Below are 23649 nucleotides of genomic sequence, written 5' to 3' on the forward strand. Positions count from 1 at the left end.
ATGGCGCTATCTACAGAGGGGGCTGTATGGCGCTATCCACAGGGGGACTGTATGGCGTTATCTACAGGGGGGCTGTATGGCGTTATCTACAGGGGGGCTGTATGGCGCTATCCACAGGGGGACTGTATGGCGTTATCTACAGGGGGGCTGTATGGCGTTATCTACAAGTGGGCTGTATGGCGCTATCCACAGGGGGGCTGTATGGCGCTCTCTACAGAGGGGGCTGTATGGCGTTATCTACAGGGGGGATGTATGGCGTTATCTACAGGGGGGCTGTATGGCGCTATCCACAGGGGGATCTATGGCGTTCTCTACAGAGGGGGCTGTATGGTGCTATCTACAGGGGGGACTGTATGGCTTTATCTACAGGGGGTCTGTATGGCGTTATCTACAGGGGTCTGTATGACGTTCCCTACAGGGGGGGTCTGTAGGGAACGCCATACAGCCCCCCCCCTGTAGGGAACGCCATACAGCTCCCCCTGTAGGGAACGCCATACAGCCCCCCCTGTAGGGAACGCCATACAGCCCCCCCTGTAGGGAACGCCATACAACCCCCCCTGTAGGGAACGCCATACAGCCCCCCCTGTAGGGAACGCCATACAGCCCCCCCTGTAGGGAACGCCATACAGCCTCCCCTGTAGGGAACGCTATACAGCCCCCCTGTAGGGAACGCCATACAGCCCCCCCTGTAGGGAACGCCATACAGCCCCCCCTATAGGGAATGCTATACAGCCCCCCCTGTAGGGAACTCCATACAGCCCCCCCTGTAGGGAACGCCATACAGCCCCCCCTGTAGGGAACGCTATACAGCCCCCCCTGTAGGGAATGCCATACAGTCCCCCCCTGTAGGGAATGCCATACAGTCCCCCCCTGTATGGAACGCTATACAGCCCCCCCTGTAGGGAACACCATACAGTGTCCCCAACCCCCCAAAAAAATGTGACCTACAGTGTGAAAAGACAAAAGACATGTATCCCCGTTCTCCCTATCGCTGCCAGCGATCACACATGTATCCCCTGTCCTGTGGATAGGGGATACATGTCTTTTGTTTAATGGCAAAGCGGGGAGATACCTCCCTGCTCTGCCGTAGTCGTGTTCAGTGGCGTCCCGCTGTAGCAGCCATAGCGGCTGCTAGCGGAGCCTCCGGCCATGGTGGGGGCTCGTGCCAGCGGGCGACACGGGCCCCCTCATGCCGCGGGCCCCCGTAGCAGCTGCTACGGCTGCTATAGCGGTAGTTACGCCACTGTTAGAAGCCCCTTTAAAGTATTTCCCTGCTCATCGATGCTACCGGCCAACCACTGTGCAGGGCACTTCAGCACAGCTACATTCACTTGGAGCGGTGTTGAAGTTCCCTGTATGGCAGCATTAGGATGAAAGTACCTTTTACATAACATTCTTTATATCACCACATTATTATCGTCGCTGCAATTTCATGACTAACATTTATATTCCAGAAGTAATTCTGAGCAATAAACAGGCAAATAACTGCTATTCATTTGATGGGAAGAATTCACAGTATACCAGGCATTAAACAGTAAGATTATTTATCACCAGAGTTACAAGCATTGAAAAGAAAGGGCTGTGTACAACCACCATTTTCATACCGTGGTGCCATTTTAGGAGGGTCATTTATCATGAAGTGACACTCTGTAACAATAAATCACTATAGCGTCTTAAAGGAAACAAGTTTAACCTTGTTTAAAAAAATACTTTTGGAAAAGATTGTTCCGCTTTTTGAAATTAGGGTTACTGGTTAAACAGAATTAAGAGAAGAAAACCAGAATTATTTCACTTAAAAAAATTACTTAGATAATTTCCAGGGGTTTCTGTTCCAGCAGCCTCCCTATTGGGAGTGTTCCTTCTTAATGGCATAAGCCCCTTCTTGCATGTGGTTTGACAAAAATCCCCTCTTGCATAGCTGACTATCTGAATCATGGAAACATGACTATATGGTATATAAAGTATAAAACCAATCCATTTACATTAAGCCTAGGGCTCTTTGGCGACAAGGACTCGCCCGTGAGCTATGGAAAATTGCAGCATCACCATGACTCTCGTGTCTTTTTTACAATTTATATTTATTCTCTTTTTAGTACATCACAGTAAATGTAATGTAGTGGTACATAAGGACATAATGTCCGTCGTGTACCGTGGAAACAATGAAACTGTATAAGGGAAGGAGAGGTTGGTGTCATGTCCATGGTCGCAGTCCGTCAGGCTCACTCACATTATGACAGCCGCAGCTATGGTTCCGCTCACCTCGGCCGGGTCCCGTAGGGTGCGCGCGCACGCTCGTGCCTGCTCTTAAAGGGGCACCAGACTTTTATGTTTAATTAGCCCATGAGGACCCTGGACTATAAGAAGCGCCCAGCCCCTTCCTCCCATGCCTGAGCCTTGTTGTCATACTCTAAGTTTGTCTATGCAAATGGTCTCCTAGTGTCTTCCAGTTCCCAGTGTTTCCCGTACCTGTATCCTGTATCCTGTATCCCATGCTATCCTGGTCAAATGCCGTGCTGAGCTGTAGTCGTGCTGTGCTGCATACACACCTCTCCTGCTAAACCACGCCTGATGTCTGCCTGCTGCCTAGCCCCAGCCGAGCCTGCCTTGCTACTGTCCGAACTGCCACAGGTACCCTATACGAACTATACACTTACCTGCGCCCTGTTGGCAAGTTGCCATACCGCCAAGGCCGTACGGCCTAGTGTGTCCATGAACCCAAAGTGACAGTACGCTCAGGCCATGGACCCTGCTGGTCGATCCAAGACCAATATGACGCTACAAGAGATGCGGGTGGATACGCTGGACATCCGATCTCGACAGGACCAACTCCTCCAGCCCTTGAACATTCTCGCAAGTCGGCAGGCACAAGCTGCTGTTCCTCCTACTACACCTCCTGGCAGTGTTGATCCTCAGACTACACCTCCTGGCAGTGTTGATCCCCGTTTTTCTTTGCCACTTCCTGACCGCTATGATGGAGACGCAGGTACCTGTCGTGGATTTTTGAACCAGTGCCAGATCCACTTCAGCCTGTATGCAAGGGCATTTTCGTCTGATGGTGCAAGGGTCGCTTTCATCATCTCTCTCCTCACTGGCAAGGCTCTTGCATCGGCGAATCCTATTTGGGAGAGACAAGGACCAGAGTCCAGGGCTTCCTCCGGACTTTTCGCAAGGTGTTTGAGGAGCCTGGACCAGTCTCATCTGCAGCAGCTTCCTTGCTAAACCTACGCCAAGGAGACACCTCCGTGGGCGAGTACGCTATCCACTTCAGCACCCTGGAGGGAGAACTGTTGTGGAATGATGAGGCCCTGGTGGCTGCATTCTGGCAGGGACTGTCTCCTAAGATTAAGGACGAACTTGTCGCTCGAGATCTACCGTCTACCCTGGATGACCTCATCCTACTGTCCACCCGGATTGATATGAGGATCCGAGAATGGCTCCAAGAGTCCTCCCTTGTCCGGTCCCACCCTTGCAGCAACCTCTGCTGTCCTCAGGTGCCGATCCTCCTAAGGAGTCTGTGAGGATGGACCCGTGTAAGCTGTCCACACAGGAGAAACAACGCAGACGCACTTCGGGACTCTGTCTATATTGTGGCCTCGGAGGCCATCTTGTCCATCTGTTTCCCCAAAAGTCTCAAAGCCAAGGGTTGCTAGGAGAGACAACCTTGGGTATAAAAGGACTTCCATCTAAATTGTCCATACCCGTGACCATAGTGTCCGGTGAGAAAACGCATCGGGTCTCTGCGTATCTGGACTCTGGATCCGCTGCTAATTTCAATTGCAGAGACCTTGTGGATCTTCCTCAATTACCCACTACCCCTCTGGAGAGGCCGTTGATGGTTGCATCAGTAAATTGACTACCCCTGCCAGACCCAGTTATAGCTGTGCCCAAGCCGCTGAGGCTCCAAGTAGGAGCTCTCCACTCCGAGCTGTTATCGTTCTTTGTCTTTTCCAAGGCCATTAACCCCATGCTGCTGGGCCTGCCTTGGCTCTGATTACACGCCTCAGTCCTGGACTGGAACTCTGGAGAAGTTCTCCAGTGGGGTCCCGAGCCTCACAACCATTGCCTGGGACAGATTCGTTCGGCTCAGCCTCCTCTGCCTCAGTCATTGGCAGGATTGCCTGGTCATTATGCTTCATTTTCAGACGTCTTCAGCAAGAAGTAGGCAAAGACGCTGCCCCCACACCAGGCGTATGACTGTCCTATCGAGCTAATTCCTGGTGCATCCCTTCCCTGTGGTAGGGTATATCCTCTCTCCTTACCAGAGACTCTGTCCATGTCTGCCTATGTTAAAGAGAACTTGGAGCGGGGCTTCATACGGAAATCTTCCTCCACGGCAGGAGCCGGGTTCTTCTTTGTCAAGAAAAAAGATGGTTCTCTGCGTCCCTGTATCGACTACCGGGGTCTCAACCAGATCACAGTGAAAAATAAGTATCTGTTGCCATTGATCTCAGAAATGTTTGAACGTATACGTGGTGCCAAGATTTTTTCCAAGCAAGACCTGCGTGAGGCTTACAACCTGATCCGGATTTGCCAGGGTGATGAATGGAAGACTGCATTTAATACCCGTGATGGACACTATGAATATCTAGTAATGTCCTTCTTCCTATGTAATGCTCCCACGGTCTTCCAGGAGTTCATTAATTACATATTCTGTGACCTCCTCTATGTTTGTGTAGTAGTCTATGTTGATGACATCTTGATTTTTTCTACAGATCCTATGACTCATCAGAGACATGTCCGTAAAGTTTTGCTGCGGTTAAGGGAGAATCGTCTGTACGCTAAGTTGGAGAAGTGCGTATTTGAGAAAGATGCGCTACCCTTCCTGGGCTACATCGTCTCGAATCGAGGTCTCAAGAGTGATCCTGAAAAGGTAAAGTCCGTCCTGGAATGGCCACACCCTCAAGGCTTGAGGGCCATACAGCGCTTTCTGGGATTCGCCAATTTTTACAGACAGTTCATCCCAAACTTCTCATCACTGACTTCTCCTATCTCTAACCTCACCAAGAATGGCATGAACGCCAAGGTGTGGACTCCTGAGGCAGCATGGAGATTCCTCAGAACATTATTGATCCGTCTTGCATTGTCTCGGTCAATCCCCTGCAAGTTTGGTACATTCCTCCAGGGAGGACTTTTGTGCCCATGGGTCACATGGATACCCAGGGAGGACTTTTGTGCGCCTGGCTGACAGAGGGAGAATCCTCAGCTGGAGACACTCCTCTAGACTGGCAGGTCGCATGGGTACCCGTAAGACCCGAAATCTGATTGCCTGTCATTTCTAGTGGCCCACGCTGCCCAAAGACATAATGGACTTTGTTTCTTCCTGTTCAGTGTGTGCAGCTAACAAGGTCGCTCACTCCAGACCTGCTGGCCTGCTCCAGCCATTGCCTGTACCCGATGCTCCCTGGCAGCATATAGCTATGGACTTTATCACTGACCTGCCTCTCTGCTGGATGCAGTACTGTCTGGGTGGTGGTGGATCGATTTTCGAAGATGGGCCACTTCATTCCTCTGACCGGTCTTCCTTCTGCTCCTCAACTGGCCAAGCTTTTCATCCAACAGATCTTCCGCCTGCACGGCTTGCCGCAGCATATTGTGTCTGATCGGGGGGTTCAGTTCACCTTGAAGTTCTGGAGAGCCCTCTGCGGACTCCTAGGTGTAAAGTTGGACTTTTCCTCAGCCTACCATCCTCAGTCCGATGGTCAGGTTGAGAGGATCAATCAGATCTTAGAGAACAACCAACGCCACTTCATCTCCAAGCAGCATGATGACTGGGTGCAGTTGCTCCCGTAGGCTGAATTCTCATACAATAATCACACCAGCGAGTGCACACAGAAGACACCGTTCTTTATTGTCTATGGTCAACACCCACAAATTCCTTTCCCGGTGCCTGGTACGTCCGAGGTACCAGCTGCTGACACTGCTTTTAGGGACTTTCTGGAGATCTGGCAGCAGACTCGATCGTCCATGCTGCTGGTGGCACGAAGGTCTGGCTGTCCTCCAGGAATATTCAACTGTGGGTGTCATCATACAGTTTTTCTCCCAGGTTCCTCGGACCCTTCGAGATCCTACAGCAGATCAACCCTGTCGCCTATAAGCTTCGGCTGCCTACTACCCTCCAGATTCCCAACTCCTTCCATGTCTCCCTCCTGAAACCGGTGGTTCTGAACCGCTTTACCAAGACTCCTAGCCCTGTGGTTTCCTCTAGTGGTCCTTCAGACACCTTCGAGGTTAAAGAGATCTTGGACACCAAAAAAGTAAGAAGAAAGACTTTTTATTTGGTGGATTGGAGGGGGTCCTGGGAGCCAGAGGAAAACCTCAATGCTCCTATCCTTCTGAAGAAGTTTCTCTCTCCCTCTGGTCCCAAGAAGAGGGGGCATAAGAGGGGGGATACTGTCATGTCGATGGCCGCGGGCCGTCAGGCTCACTCACCTCCTAACAGCCGCAGCCATGGTTCTGCGAGCGCTGGCCCCAGTCTCCTCCTCACTTCCGCTCACTTCGGCCAGGTCCCGCATTGGACTTTTATGTATAATTAGCCCATGAGCACCCTGGACTATGAGAAGGACCGAGCCCCTTCCTCCTATGCCTGAGCGTTGTTGTGGTACACTACGTTTGTCTGTGCAAATGGTCTCCTAGTGTTTTCCAGTTCCCAGTGTTTCTCGTACCTGTATCCTGTATCCCGTGCTATCCTGGTCAAGTGCCATGCTGAGCTGTAGTCGTGCTGTACTGCATACCACGCCTGTCCGGCTACACCACGCCTGACGTCTGCCTGCTGCCTAGTCCCAGTCGAGCATGCTTTGCCACTGTCCGAGCTGCCACAGGTACTTTATACGAACTATAGACTTGTACCTGCGCCCTGTTGGGCAGCTGCCATACCGCCAAGGCGGTACGGCCCAGTGGGTCCATGAACCCAACGTGACAGTAGGGAGAAGAGGTTTGGTGAGGCAGGTACAGTTCTCCTATATCCTGAATTGAACAGGGAAATAGAAAAAGCATAACAAGTTACAAGTAGAAATATAACAAGGTAAAGGTATAACATATTAGACAGTAAATTTCTTTAGAAATTCTGAGGATGTACGGAAGATTACTCAGGGGCGCCAAACTTTTCAATATATGTAGTGAGTCTGTGATTTCCAAGATGATAATTCCTCCATGTGGTAGATGTGATCAACTTTTTGAAGCCACAGTGACTGAGGGGGGGGGGGGGGAATCGGCTGAATTTGGTGGCTGAAGCTAGAATATAAAAAAGTATTTTCCTGATGGACATAGGAGGTAGGTGAATATTCAGAAGTATCATTATTGGGTTAAGGGTCATGTTAAGAGAACACATTTTCTGGATAATGGATGCCAATTCTAAACAGAAAGACGTAATATTTGGACAATGACACAACATGTACAGATAAGTTCGGGGATCTCCTAGATAAACACCTCAACATTCTATACTCTTCGTTTTCTGTAAATTATGTGAGATACCATGACGAGACTAAGATAAGATAGGCTATGGGAGAAGTTGTAGTTTTTTTGAAATATCTTGCTCATTAAAGGTTTCTAATTCAGACTCCTTGGCAGAGATAAAGTGTCTCCTCTGGGGTAGGCTAGAAGATTGGAGGAGGCTATAGACCCCGGATAATAAATATTTGGGTGGGGTTCTTCTAGAGGACCAGATTTCAAGCAAGGTAACATCTCTAGGTTGGGAGATAAGAGCTTAATAGGTAGTGATTAATGTTCTAATGCGTGCGCGATGGATGAGGTGTAGTTTTCCCAACACAGCAGGGATGGGTATCGCGCATTAAGGAGTAGTTGGGAAGTTCTCAATTAGCTCAGCCACTGGAAGGGCCATTAAATTAGGGTCTATAGGAAAGGCATCAGGACCTTGTATGTGCCGCAGCCTAATGTGGGAGCCTGGTGGGATTCTGAGGGGATTCCGAAAGAAGCGTAGCGGAGAGCTCATATTTTTTAATGTCTGATTGTAGGCAATAGGGCAAACGAAGAGTTGAAGATGCGACACATTTTTTTATAGAGATGTGCGTCTCTTAATAAGTTTGACACATCTTACTCCAGCGGTCTTTAACCCCTTCCCACTCCTGGACGTACTATTAGGTCATGATAACTGTATCGTTCGCGCTCCATGACCTAATAGTACGTCACGGGAGTAACGGCCGTTTCGGCCGTCCTCCCGACACATACAGGAGCTGTGACAGCTGCTGTCTCGTACAGCAGCTGCCGCAGCTCCTACAGCAGGGACCGATCGCGATGTCCCCGCTGATTAACCCCTTAAAAGCCGCGTTCAATAGGGATTGCGGCTTTTTAGGGGTTAAGCTACCATCGCCGGCCTGCTACACGATAGCGGCCGGCGATGGTGACTATGGCAACCGGACACCTAACAATGGCGTACGGCTATGCCATCGACGGTAGCCTAGTGGGTCCTGACAAAGTCAGGACCCACTATTCTTGCTGTCAGTGAGTAGCTGACAGCTCTAATACACTGCACTACGCATGTAGTGCAGTGTATTAGAATAGCAATCAGAGCCTCCTGCCCTCAAGTCCCCTAGTGGGACAAAGTAATAAAGTAAAAAAAAAGTAAAAAAAAGATGTATAAAAATAAGAAAATAAAACTTTTAAAAGTGATAAAAGTAAAAATCCCCTTTTTCCCTTATCAGTCCTTTTATTATTAATAAAAATATATAAACAAACAAATAAACTATACATAATTGGTATCGCCGTGTCCGTAATGGCCTGAACTACAAAATTATTTCTTTATTTATCCCGCGCGGTGAACGCCGTAAAAGAAAATAATAATAAACCGTACCAGAGTCACAATTGTTTGGTCACTTCAGCATTGTGAGAAACTAGACATGGACCGCACAATCCACAGTATATACGTTGATCTGAGCCGCTAGGCATAATTTAGAAACATGAACATGAGGTTCTTTGTAAACATTTTGATCAAACTGTATAAGCCCACTTGCCACTTCACGGCGACCTCTTTAAAGTGGGTCCCTACTCTAGCGGTTGCAGCACCGCATGGCGGCTACCACCACCGCAGCACCGCTCCTGCAGAGGGAGCAACCCAGGGGCTAATATAAATTCACTGTATTAATTAATATATATAATTGTGCTCCCACAATATAGAAAAATTGGAAATTCACTGAAGTGACATTTGAGTAAAATATACCTTTTATTATAGTAACTCGCTAAAAACAGGGGTAACACACCACTGTGAAAAAAACCCCACCGTGTATATTAAAAATGTATTAAACAGTAAACACTGAATCATTTAGATAAGTATATCTCAGTGTTTATAACGATATTCACCGGAATCAGCATTTAACCTGGGCACAACAATAGTACGAGACCCAAGAACACACCAGGGTCCGTGATCAACACCGGAATCTCCTAGCGCTGGGTCCACCACAATGCTACTGTCCCCTATGCAACAATCCCATATACAAAAACGACCCTACGCGTTTCAAATACTCATCCTCAGGGGTCTGTATCTTGGTCACTCTGGCCTGATTACCAGCGATAAAAATATTGCAGCAGATATTCTGCTGCGCATCACGGAAGGATGCTCGCGTCGATGTAAAACAAAGGAAATGAGGAGGATAGACTATACAATATCAGCATTGTGAGAAACTAGACATGGACCGCACAAGTGCAGCACTACAGCAACAGACACCACCACAAAATGTTTACAAAGAACCTCATGTTCATGTTTCTAAATTATGCCTAGCGGCTCAGATCAACGTATATACTGTGGATTGTGCGGTCCATGTCTAGTTTCTCACAATGCTGATATTGTATAGTCTATCCTCCTCATTTCCTTTGTTTTACTTGGTACCAGCACTCCACGCATTTGAAAAAAATACCCAGCTGATTTTAATTCCAGAATGACCTCATAAGTGTTCCTGCACTTGCTTGTGCTCTCAGTTGGCCACTGGGGGCGCATGGCAAGGTGAGCTCATTCCATCTGTTCACATGTTGTGGTGCTGTATGGTGGTGTCTGTTGCTGTAGTGCTGCACTTGTGGGGGGACGTGGCCCAGAGCCAAGGAGGCTTGGCACGGTCTGAAGGCATGGGTGCTTTTGGGCCCCTGGGTTGCTCCCTCTGCAGGAGCGGTGCTGCGGTGGCGGTAGCCGTCATGCGGTGCTGCAACCGCTAGAGTAGGGACCCACTTTAAAGAGGTCGCCGTGAAGTGGCAAGTGGGCTTATACAGTTTGATCAAAATGTTTACAAAGAACTTCATGTTCATGTTTCTAAATTATGCCTAGCGGCTCAGATCAACGTATATACTGTGGATTGTGCGGTCCATGTCTAGTTTCTCACAATGCTGTTTGGTCACTTCATCTCTCAAAAAATGGAATAAAAAGAGATCAAAAAGTCGCATGTACCTAAAAATGGTAATAATTGAAACTACAGTTCGTTACGCAAAAAATAAGTCCTCGCACGGCTTTCTTGATGGAAAAATAAAAAAGTTCTGGTTCTCAGAATAAAGTAACACAAAAAGTAAATGATTTTTTACAAGTATTTTATTGTGTAAACACCATAAGACAAAAAAAAAAACCTATAAACATCTGGTATCGCCGTAATCGTATCGCCCCGCAGAATAAAGTGAATATCTCATTTATAGCGCACGGTGAACGCTGTAAAAAAAAAAATAGACTAAAAAACAAATAGTAGAATTGCTGTTTTTTAGTCACCACGCCACTTAAAAATAGAATAAAAACTGATCAAAAAGTCGCATGCACCCCATGACAACTGCAATTAATTCCTCAAGGGATCTAGTTTCCAAAATGGGGTCACTTTTCGGGGGTTTCCACTGTTTTGGCACCACAAGACCTCTTCAAACCGGACATGGTGCCTAATAAAAAGGAGGCCTCATAATCCTCTAGGTGCCCCTTTGCTTCGGAGGCCGATGCTTCAGTCCATTACCGCACTAGGGCCACATGTGGGATATTTCTCAAAACGGCAGAATCTGGGCAATAAGTATTGAGTTGCGTTTCTCTGATAAAATATTTTGTGTTATAAAAAAAAATGGTATAAAAAGGATTTTCTGACAAACAAAATAAAAATGTAAATTTCACCTCTACTTTGCTCTAAATTCCTGTGAAACCCCTAAAGGGTTCATAAACTTTCTAAATGCTGTTGTGAATACTTTGAGGGGTCTAGTTTCTAAAATGGGGTGTTTCATAGGGGTTTCTAATATATAGGTCCCTCAAAGCAACTTCAGATCTGAACTGGAACCTAAAAAAATAAATAAATTAGGCAATACTTCGCTTCTTACATTATACTGATAATGAGCCGTGCCGACCCCGAGATGACCCCAGTTTTGACCGTTTGTTTCTGAGGTTATAGGGGTGATGACTTAGAAGTTAAGACTGACTCCAGATGCCTTAACTCCTAAGTCATCACCCCTATAACCTCAGTTTTATTGCCCCGGCTTATATTAATGATGTATCACCTCATGTACTAATTGTCTTTGTGTAACATCTTAATGTTGTGCTTTTTTCTAAGTCATTCATTTGTAAACTGCCTGAAGAAGGAGCCTCTGTGCTCTGAAAGCTTGAATATAGAACTTTTATGGTTAGCCAATAAAGGTATCATACCTTCTATACTTTTGTCTTTTTTGACACAAAGGTATTTAACATTGCATAGAAATTTTCTTAAAAATATGAGAAATTGCTGTTTATGTTCTAAGCCTTGTAACGTCCAAGAAAAATATAAGAATGATCAAAAACTATGCCAATCTAAAGTAGACATATGGGAAATGTGACCTAGTAACTATTTTGGGTGGTATTTACAAGCAGATGCATTTCAATTCTGAAAAATGCTATTTTTTCAAAATTTTCTCTAAATTCTGCAATTTTTCACCAATAAACACTGAATATATCGACCAAATTTTACCACGAACATGAAGCCCAATGTGTCATGAGAAAACAGTCTAAGAATCGCTTGGATAGGTTTATGCATTCCGATGTTATTACCACATAAAGTGAAATATGTCAGATTTGAAAAATGGGCTCTGAGCCTTAAAGGGGTTGTCCGAGTTTTTGTTTTTTTTCACATGTAAAACCACATTACACATATTTACAATTGCATAATAGACTTACCTGTGCAATCTTGCTTCTGTTCTCTGCTCTGGCTTCTTTCTTCCTTCTGGTCACATGAGCTCTGACGCCACCTTTTCAGCCGCCTCCACTGTCGTGTCGTATCCCGATCACATGGTCTCGAACCAGAGAGACCTCGGATAGTATACAACACGTCACTTGTCATGTGCTGTATATCGGCTTCTTCTGCTTCACAGCCTGTAACGCGCATGCGCTGTCACTGCTGTTTTCGCGGTCCCTGCTGTTCTCGAGATAACAGCACGGGCCACGCATGCGCGTTACAACAGAACAAGCCGATATACACCACGTCACAAGTGACGTGTCGTATACACGGCAAAGAATTCAAGAGCAACAAAATGGCAGAGCCAGAGCAGAGAGAGACGTCAACAATCAAGTTCCCGACGGCAGGATCTGGAAACGGGGCCACTTTGGAAAACGTAAGTATATTACAAATGTATTTGTATTTAGAACTTACATGCATTAAAGGGGTTTTTTGAAAATACGATGGTATCTCGGACAACCCCTTTAAGGCCAAAACTAGGCTGCGTCCTTAAGGGGTTAAAGGGAACCTGTGACCAGTATTTCACCTTTTGAACTCTACTCACCCGCTGCTGTAAAAAGTTAATTGGCGTTATCCCTTCTCCTAAACTCCTCCTCTGACCGTAAAAAAGCGTCTGCAAATATTTTGCGCCCTTTATGGTAATAATCCAGCAGTCTCGTTCGTTCTTCTTCTTATGCCTGCCCACCGCTGAAAAATGGCCCACACTGAATGCTGTCAATCAAAATTAAGCTGTCAATGAAAAGAAAAGAGGTGGGGTTAACTCGGAAAGGCTTGAGGAATAAAGATATGACTCTTTTCAAACTAAAATATGGCTCTTTTATGCTCATTAGCATACGGCAGAGGAACACTAAAAAACTGAATGCTAAAGGTACAGAGCCGACTTAGAAAATAATTCTAGGTTACATAAAAATTATTTTTCACCTACTTCTACCAGGTATTGCTGGTTTAATAGTTGAAATGCTGGTGACATGTTCCATTTAAACTAAAATTGGCATATAAACACTAGTCTTAGTAAATGTGCCCCAAAGTCTTTTAACTGCTTAGGTCTATAGTTATTGGGTGAAGTAAATGCTTTCTTTTCCTTATGTATAATTGAGATATGGGCTTCAAGTGTCTGTTTTGGTAATGTTCCTCCATTTAGCAAGAAGCTCTAGCGTAAGAGATTCTTGAATAGTTTTGTAATAAGAGCTAGGGAGGCTATCAGGGCCGATACATTTTCTTGTGGGGAATGGAGTTCTTCAAAGGTGAAAGAGTCTTCACTGCACTCCTCCAGCGGTGTAGAGGATAAATGGGGATATGGGTTAGAAATACATATTTTCTGATTGATAAGGGAATGTGACAACTGGGTAAGATTTATAAAATAGTAATATGAGAAGGAGCTTCATAGTGTCGGTCCAGCCAACACTGGGAAGAGTGATGCTTCTTAGGATGATTGAAATCCCCAGACTACTTTACCTTTTGCAGGTGCTCCCAGTATACCTCAATAAAGTCTTTATAAACCATAATATGGGGAAAAGAAGTCCAAACTTTAGTTATGAATTCTACACGGGGCTTTAAATAATTAAAAAATATGCACACTCAACCTTGCATCACAGTTTAGAAAAACTGTCTACTATACAGATCTTACTCTTGACCAGGCTTTCTCCCAGTCCTTGCACTTGGATTCGTTTTTCTCTCTACACAAAACTCTTATTTAGCTAATCCTGACTTTCAAGACGGCTGCCCTTAAGCAATATTTAAAACCTGGTATAACAAAGATATTCAATCACTATTTCACCTGGTAGATACACTGCCGTTCAAAAGTTTGGGGTCACCCAGACAATTTTGTGTTTTCCATGAAAACTCACACTTATATTTATCAATTGAGTTGCAAAATGGCTAGAAAATATAGTCAAGACATTGACAAGGTTAGAAAGAATGATTTTTATTTGAAATAATAATTTTCTCCTTCAAACTTTGCTTTCGTCAAAGAATGCTCCATTTGCAGCAATTACAGCATTGCAGACCTTTGGCATTCTAGCTGTTAATTTGCTGAGGTAATCGGGAGAAATTCCACCCCATGCTTCCAGAAGGCCCTCCCACAAGTTGGATTGGCTTGATGGGCACTTCTTGCGTACCATACGGTCAAGCTGCTCCCACAACAGCTCTATGGGGTTGAGATCTGGTGACTGCGCTGGCCACTCCATTACAGATAGAATACCAGCTGCCTGCTTCTTCCCTAAATAGTTCTTGCATAATTTGGAGGTGTGCTTTGGGTCATTGTCCTGTTGTAGGATAAAATTGGCTCCAATCAAGCGCTGTCCACAGGGTATGGCATGGCGTTGCAAAATGGAGTGATAGCCTTCCTTATTCAAAATCCCATTTACCTTTTTACAAATCTCCCACTTTACCAGCACCAAAGCAACCCCAGACCATCACATTACCTCCACCATGCTTGACAGATAGCGTCAGGCACTCTTCCAGCATCTTTTCATTTGTTCTGCGTCTCACAAATGTTCTTCTGTGTGATCCAAACACCTTAAACTTCGATTCATCTGTCCATAACACTTTTTTCAAATCTTCCTCTGTCCAATGTCTGTGTGCTTTTGCCCATATTAATATTTTCCTTTTATTAGCCAGTCTCAGATATGGCTTTTTCTTTGCCACTCTGCCCTGAAGGCCAGCATCCCGGAGTCGCCTCTTCACTGTAGACGTTGACACTGGCGTTTTGCGGGTACTATTTAATGAAGCTGGCAGTTGAGGACCTGTGAGCCGTCTATTTCTCAAACTAGAGACTCTAATGTACTTGTCTTATTGCTCAGTTGTGCAGCGGGGCCTCCCACTTCTCTTTCTACTCCGGTTAGAGCCTGTGTGTGCTGTCCTCTGAAGGGAGTAGTACACACCGTTGTAGGAAATCTTCAGTTTCTTGGCAATTTCTCACATGGAATAGCCTTCATTTCTAAGAACAAGAGTAGACTGTCGAGTTTCACATGAAAGCTCTCTTTTTCTAGCCATTTTGAGAGTTTAATCGAACCTACAAATGTAATGCTCCAGATTCTCAGCTAGATCAAAGGAAGGTCAGTTTTATAGCTCCTCTAAACAGCAAAAGTGTTAACAGCGGTGCTAACATAATTGCACAAGGGTTTTCAAGTGTTTTCTTATCATCCATTAGCCTTCTAACACAATTAGCAAACACAATCTACCATTAGAACACTGGAGTGATGGTTGCTGGAAATGGGCCTCTATACACCTATGTAGATATTGCATTAAAAACCAGACGTTTGCAGCTAGAATAGTCATTTAGCACATTAACAATGTATAGAGTGTAATGGTGGTTTCTCTTGGCTCAAATACCCACAAAATCTCTCTCAGACCGGAGCAGGCAAAACTAAATTGGGTATGATCCAACAAATACCCCAAATAACATATATAAAGTACAGTGAAGTTTACCGCTCAGACGGCACTGGTAACAGTCCAATATCATTCAGTATGGGCTCTCTCCCAGAAAAATGCAGTGGACAGTCCGCAATCCAATGAGGGTGTGGATGGTAATTCTTATCCTTGTAGTTCCACCAAGCTCCTTATCGTCTCCCTCCACATTCAAAGAACTCCTGGTAGGAAAAGGATCTTATGTCTAGAAGTAACAAGAAATAAAAGCATCAAGGTAAGTAAAAAAATTTAAAATTTCTAGGCGGCACGCCAAACACTCTCGCCCGACCCTGGGTTTCGCCCTTCCGATGCCCCAGAGGAAGCCGGAAGGGCGAAACCCAGGGTCGGGCGAGAGTGTTTGGCGTGCCGCCTAGAAATTTTAAATTTTTTTACTTACCTTGATGCTTTTATTTCTTGTTACTTCTAGACATAAGATCCTTTTCCTACCAGGAGTTCTTTGAATGTGGAGGGAGACGATAAGGAGCTTGGTGGAACTACAAGGATAAGAATTACCATCCACACCCTCATTGGATTGTGGACTGTCCACTGCATTTTTCTGGGAGAGAGCCCATACTGAATGATATTGGACTGTTACCAGTGCCGTCTGAGCGGTAAACTTCACTGTACTTTATAAATGTATAGAGTGTATTTCTAATAAATTTAATGTTATCTTCATTGAAAAAAACTGTGCTTTTCTTTCAAAAATAAGGAAATTTCTAAGTGACCCTAAACTTTTGAACGGTAGTGTATAGCCTCTAAATTACTATATACATTCAGAACTTTCCCAAGTTGAACATCCGACTATTTGCCTCTTTGCAGGCTGCTAGCTATGCTCATAAATGCTTAGGCATTCTCCCAAACGAGAGGCACCAGGCATTCCATGACATCCTAAAACCCTCTGCCACCACAAGAGGCAACATTTTTCCCTTTACAGATATCTTCATACCTCAATTGGTTACAATACATGCAAAATAGGCCTTTCAGGTTGGAAACTGGCAATCCCTGATATTCTCTTAATTTCCTCCCATCTGCCAGATATGTAGAGTTGACCCTAAGAATCTGTCACAGATCTTATATATCCCCAACAAGGGGCTACAAGATGGGAATTTATCTGACTGATACTTGTGTTCAAATGTTACCACAAGCGGAGATTAATAACAACTTGTGGTCATGGGGGGGGGGGATCCAGGTCTTTTAGGTTAAAAAGAAACGGTTTACTTAAAATCATCCTACCACCTATGTGCGTTTTGACATCTTTTGGTATCCACAGCTATGAAGAAGGCCATCCTTCAGACATGGATCACCCCCCCCCCATGACCGCCCTCCCCTCACAAGTTATTCCTAGATTAAGTGTCATTCCTCTTTAGAATGGACTGGGTTAGGCATTCATTCTAAAAGAAGAATCCTGACACTTCTGACTCTTTTTTGTGAGATTCCGGCAAGTGAAACCAAATCTCGCGAGATTATGGAGCTAAACGAGATTTGGTTTCACTTGCCGGAATCTCACAAAAAAGATTCAGAAGTGTCAGGATTCTGAGTACACATGACGTCCAGGCTGGATGATCATGTGTATTCATTATCAGGACACTGTAGTAATGTCAGGGTTTGTGTATGTAGCTGCACATAGTGATATAACTATATCGCTAGTGCAGTGTAAATGAATGTAGAGGAGTGCATGATGCAGATTGGTCAGCGTCATGCACTCCTCTGTACAACGCCCACTTGGTCGAAAGTAAAAGTACGCCCACTTGGGCATTAAAAAAGCTCATTAGCATAAACCAAAATCGCTCCTAACGTTGTGAAAAAAGATCGTTTTTTAAAATAAAAAGCATTACTGTCACCTACATTACAGCGCCGATCTCCTTATGTAGGAGATAGGGCACTTATAATATGGTGACAGAGCCTCTTTAAAAGACTATAATCGAATGTCTCCAACCCTCATTCGGAGTTGAAGTATGACATATATCCTATTATTAGATCTTAGAAACAATTTCTCCACCAACGCAATATAAATATTTGATGATATGTCACCTCTGGAATTATATCGCTTTCCATTAGCTTTTAATTGATCCCTGTGTAAACATTATTATTTACCACATAGGTGTGGTATCATAGCATTACTCCGACAAACACTTTTTTGACATTCCTATATCATATGACAACAGATATTTGATGTTTCACATTAAGAAAAATGTTGAATAAATATATGTTAAAAAAAACAACCTCTATGGGCCTTCTCAGCCCCACCGGAGAGCCAGGTCATGCAAACCCCTAAATGTGCCTCTTGTGAAGGGACAGTCCCTAATTTTGACCCAGGTCCATCTGTTCCTTTTGCGCCTTAAGGGCATGTTCCCACGGGTCGGATACTCTGCGTAAAAGTCACGCAGTGTGTCTGACCTGGAACCCGCAGTACATTCCGTCTGAAAAATCGCACCATATTTTCAAATTGGGAAAATGCGGAAGAAAGCGCTCATACTTACCCCCTCCGTCTTCTCTGCTCGTAGTCCGGCCTCTTATGTTTACATTGCAGGCCATGTGACGCTGCAGCCTGTTATTGGCTGCAGCAGTCACATGGGATGAAACATCATCCCAGGAGGCTGGACTGCAGGAAGAAAGAGAGCATTCTGGGTAAGTATGATTTTTTTTCCTGAGTTGCGATTTTTGCTGTGTAATCGCTGTGATTACGTCGCAAAAGTCGCAACATTTGGATTTCTGTTGTGGGTTTTGCATCCCCACTGAATTCAATGTGGAACAACCGCTACAGAAAATCAACAAATATGCAGCATAAATGGAGATTTCATTGTAGAAAATCTGCAGCGTATTACAGATTTGAACAAATGTCATCCATACACTGTATATAAAATCCGCAGAGAAACCGTTCATAAATTGACCTGCGGTCTGGTTTTTTAATCCGCAGTATGTCAATTTATGCTGCAGAATCGCTGCTCTTTTGTTGGAGGTTTTTGCCATTGAATTAAATTGTGATTTTTGCGGTGGAAAAGCTGCAATTCCGCCGCATAAATTGCAAATCAGGAAAAAACCTTTAGGGTAAGGCCACGCGGTGCGTCGATGACGCGGTTTTGTTGCAGTTTTGTTGCGGTTGAAAACTGCATGCGGTCAACTGCATGCGTTTTTGGTCTCTGTAATGCTGCAGTTCTGTTGCCTTTTTAAAGGAAATAATTGATCGACATTGTTTTCACCCATGTTGAAGTTTGTTAGGTGCTTCCTGTATATAGTTCATTACAATGCATTGCAGAACTGTTAGCAAAAACACAAAAACATGTCAGACATTATAAAACACATTGTAATATAATAGCAGCAGTCTGTCCATAACAAAAATGTCACCATTTACTTCTATTGAAAAATAACTTGCTGCAGTTTAAAAACGCAACATATATGCACCGTGACTGCACCGTGTGGCCTTACCCTTATATTGTTGTCATAGCAACACATTCCTCTGTTATCCGTGCAGCCCGGAGTTCTGGGATGACGTCATAATCCCAGGAGACCGTCATCCTAGGAGGCCGGGCTGCACGGAAAACAGAGGGAACGTAAACTTCCAAACAGATGAAACCCCCTGATGTCAGCCAAATATTTATATTTAATTTTGTCATATAATGTAAATGTATAACTTTCACTTTTTTCAAAATAGTATCAGTTGAGATTTAAGAATTTACAGTACTTTATTTTATTCCCATTTGTAAATCATATTATGCACATTCCCCCTGCTGGATAAAAGAAATGGAAGAAAGTTTGTTAAAGGATTTGAATCACCACAAATATTTATGACATGTCCACAGTATATGCCATAAATGTCTGATAGATGTGGGACTTACCTCTGGGACCCACACCTATCATTTGAATGTGGGGTCCCTCTGACCTCTGTCCGGCTGGGTAAGGCGGCCACTAGCCTCCTCATCCGGTCAAAATATAGATGCAGGACTGGAAACTAATCCGCAAACAGGAAAGCTAGCTGAGTTACGCTGTTGTTGTAACTTTCATAGAAGTCAACCGAAGTTACGGAACATTGTAGCACAGCCAGCACAGCCAGCTACGCTGATTCCATATTGATCAGTAACTTCCAGGGGATTCCCGTTCTGTCATGCAACTATGCTTCGCTTGGATACAGCATCTAGTGGCTTTCTCACCAGGCGGGGCGGGAATCGAGGGACCTTTTCGAGAGGTAGGTGCGGGTCCCAGAGGTGGGTCCTTCATCAGGTATTTATGGCATATCTTGTGGATATTCCATAAATGTTTGTGGCGACACAGCCCCTTTAATCCTATAACTTAAAACTTGATTGGCTTCAATAATTCTTTGATGATATGTGTTTTCCGTATTGTTTGTCTTCTGAAACATATTTACCTGCTGTTACCTTTGTTTGAATAACCTGTCTTTTGAAAAATCTTCCACAAAAATGATTTAGAAATAAAAAATTCCTTTAATGTATGTACACATCGCTTACTTATGATTCAGAGTGAGATGATAGGAAAAAAAACTATAAATCATTAATAATTGAATGTCTTCAAATTATAGCATTCCTATAACATCAAGTAGAGAGAGCTGTCAGGAAAGGCACAGTCACCGTATATGATTTTTTTTTTTTTAAAGTTCAATAAAGAGTTGGGTTAATTCCTGATAATAAATATATGAATGCAATTAGCTTTCTTTAATATGAATCTAGGATAAGGGGGGAACTCCAGGAACCTTTTTAATTACCTTTCTGTGTACTGATCAAAGTAGAGTATTTCGACCACTCTCTGGTGTGATATTTGAAGTTGACAGCCACCGTCTGCATTTCTTGAGATGGGAAATCCATTATCAAATATTAATTATGTAAACATTAAAGAGCTGTCATATTTGATCACGGAAAAAAAGTTAAGTTCTTGTAGTGTAAATGTATAACTAAAAAACGAAAAACTAAACTAAAGTGTGACTGAGAATATCATACAGGTCTTTTGCATTCCAACCAGTTGCAGTTGCCAAATAAGTAGAACAAAAAGTGGAATGCATAGAGGTTTTTATTTTTCATTTAGTCATAATTGAGGAGGCATCAAGGAATTATCCAACCAACATAATAAAATCCCATATCATTCCACAAATACGCTTAGAATTGTTATTATATCTGCCAAAAGCCAGCATTTGCAAATTTACACCTAGGGCATTTGGTCATATCCACTTACGAAATGCAGAGGCAAAAAAGATGTAGACGACATTGTTTTAAAAATTTGTATTTAAATATAAATCCTGAGATATGCATACAGCCAAAAAATATAACTAGACTGTATTCTTGAATCCTTTTACATTCACATAGAGAAGTAATGGTGGTGCAGAGAATACTGCCCAGTGTGAATGTACCCATAGGTCTAGTGACTGTTTGCAGTCTTTGTCTTGTAAGCTCACCTATCATTACTCCAGATTACTACTGCTGTTAGTTTCTGGGACAGGAAAAAGATGTCTCACAGCTACTTCCTGTGAGCCATATTAACTCTCATGGGGCTAATTTCTCTGTCATACAGTCACTTTGAGAGTTCCCCTTTCCACTCTCCGTTCTCATTGTAGTCAATAACATTGTAAGAGCCTCACATTTCTGTCACTGTGCAGGTACATTAACTTGTCCTACTTGAGTTTGAATAGAAACATAACATCTAGAAACTATACACAGTATAATGAGAAGGGAGTAATGGTTGCATGTGTCTCTTTTAGGGTATGTTTGTAGGCGTATTAGGGGCGTTTTTTAAGGTGTAATTCGAGACGTGAAACAACCGAATTACGTCTGAAACCACTGCGTGTGAATATACCCTAAGGGCATGACCACACGTGGCGGAATTGTTCTGGAATTCCGCTGCGGACAGTCCGCAGCGGAAATCCGCATCGTACACGTTTCTCCATGGCCTTCCACAGCTTTTTAGTTGTGTTCGTCTACACGTTGCGGACAATTCCGCTGTGGAGCATAGGCTGCGGTGCGGAATTTGGTGTCCACAGCATACACTGGTTGTTGCGGACGTGTAGCGGACTTGTTGCGGACTCATTGCGGAATTTCTCCATTGACTTCAATGGAGAGTCAAAATTCTGCAATGAAGTCCGCAGATGTTATGTGTGCTGCGGAGCGTATTGGTTTTACTACCATGACATTTCTTAATTCTGGCTGGACCTATGTATTTCTAGGTCTACAGCCAGACTGAGGAAGTCAATGGGGCTCCCGTAATTATGGGTGACTACGTGTGTGCACCGTAAATACGGGTGACTACGTGTGTGCACCCGTAATTACGGGTGACTACGTGTGTGCACCTGTAATTACGGGAGCGTTGCTAGGCGACGTCAGTAAATAGTCACTGTCCAGGGTGCTGAAAGAGTTAAGCGATCGGCAGTAACTGTTTCAGCACCCTGGACAGTGACTTCCAATCACAATATACATCAACCTGTAAAAAAAAAAGACGTTCATACTTACCGAGAACTCCCTGCTTCTTCCTCCAGTCTGGCCTCCTGGGATGACGTTTCAGTCCAAGTGACGGCTGCAGCCAATCACAGGCTGCAGCGGTCACATGGACTGCCGCGTCATCCAGGGAGGTCGGGCTGGATGGCGAAAGAGGGATGCGTTACCAAGACAACGGCCGGGTAAGTATGAATTTCTTTTTACTTTTACTAGGGAAAGGGCTGTCCCTTCTCTCTATCCTGCACTGATAGAGAGAAGGGAAGCCCTCTTCCCCTCAATACGCAACGGCTAGTCCGCATCAATTTAATGCCCATTTTAGGCAAAGCCGCAACAGAATCTGCAACGCAGATTCTGTGCGGCATTGATGCGGACAGTGGCGGAAGAACTCCGCCACGTCTGGGCATGCCCTAACAGTGCCCTTGTGCTATCACTCGTATATACAGTGAAGGAAATAAGTATTTCATCCCTTGCTGATTTTGTAAGTTTGCCCACTGTCAAAGACATGAACAGTCTAGAATGTTTAGGCTAGGTTCATTTTACCAGTGAGAGATAGATTATATATTTAAAAAAAAAAAAGAAAATCACATAGTCAAAATTATATATATTTATTTGCATTGTGCACAGAGAAATAAGTATTTGATCCCTTACCAACTATTAAGAGTTCAGCCTCCTCCAGACCAGTTACACGCTCCAAATCAACTTGGTGCCTGCATTAAAGACAGCTGTCTTAAATAGTCACCTGTACAAAAGACTCCTGTCCACAGACTCAATTAATCAGTCTGACTCTAACCTCTACAACATGGGCAAGACCAAAGAGCTTTCTAAGGATGTCAGGGACAAGATCATAGACCTGCACAAGGCTGGAATGGGCTACAAAACCATAAGTAAGATGCTGGGTGAGAAGGAGACAATAGTAAGAAAATGGAAGACATACAAAATGACTGTCAATCGACATAGATCTGGGGCTCCATGCAAAATCTCACCTCGTGGGGTATCCTTGATCCTGAGTAGAGATGAGCGAACCGGGACAACCGAACCCGGTTTCGGTCCGAACTTCCAGAAAAGTTCGGTTCGCAGCGAATCTGAACTTCACCAGGTTCGGCCGAACCCGTTTTGACCGAACCCGGTCAAAAATATTATACAAATCGGCAGCCACTTGTCTCTATCAATCACTAATAGAGAAAAGAGGCTGCTGATTAAAAATAAAATAAAAAGCATTTCATACGTACCTGGTCGTTGTCTTGGTGACGAGTCCCTCTTCTTCCTCCAGTCCGACCTTCTTTTCTGACGCGGCAGCCTGTGATTGGCTGCAGAGGCCTCTGCAGCCTGTGATTGGCTGCAGAGGCCTCTGCAGCCTGTGATTGGCTGCAGCGCTCACATGGGCTGCATCGTCATCAAGGAATGTCGGGCCGGATGTGGAGAGGGACGCGTCACCAAGGCAACTCTATATTGTGATCGGTAGTCACTGTCCAGGGTGCTGAAACAGTTACTGCCGATCAGTTAACTCTTTCAGCACCCTGGACAGTGACTATTTACTGACGTCGCCTAGAAACGCTGCCGTAATGACGGGTGCACACATGTAGCCACCCGTCATTACGGGGCCTCATGCACACGACCGTAAAAACACCCGTTATTACGGGTCG

The sequence above is a fragment of the Rhinoderma darwinii genome, chromosome 4 (genome assembly GCF_050947455.1).
Source record: "Rhinoderma darwinii isolate aRhiDar2 chromosome 4, aRhiDar2.hap1, whole genome shotgun sequence".
Lineage (NCBI taxonomy): Eukaryota > Metazoa > Chordata > Amphibia > Anura > Rhinodermatidae > Rhinoderma > Rhinoderma darwinii.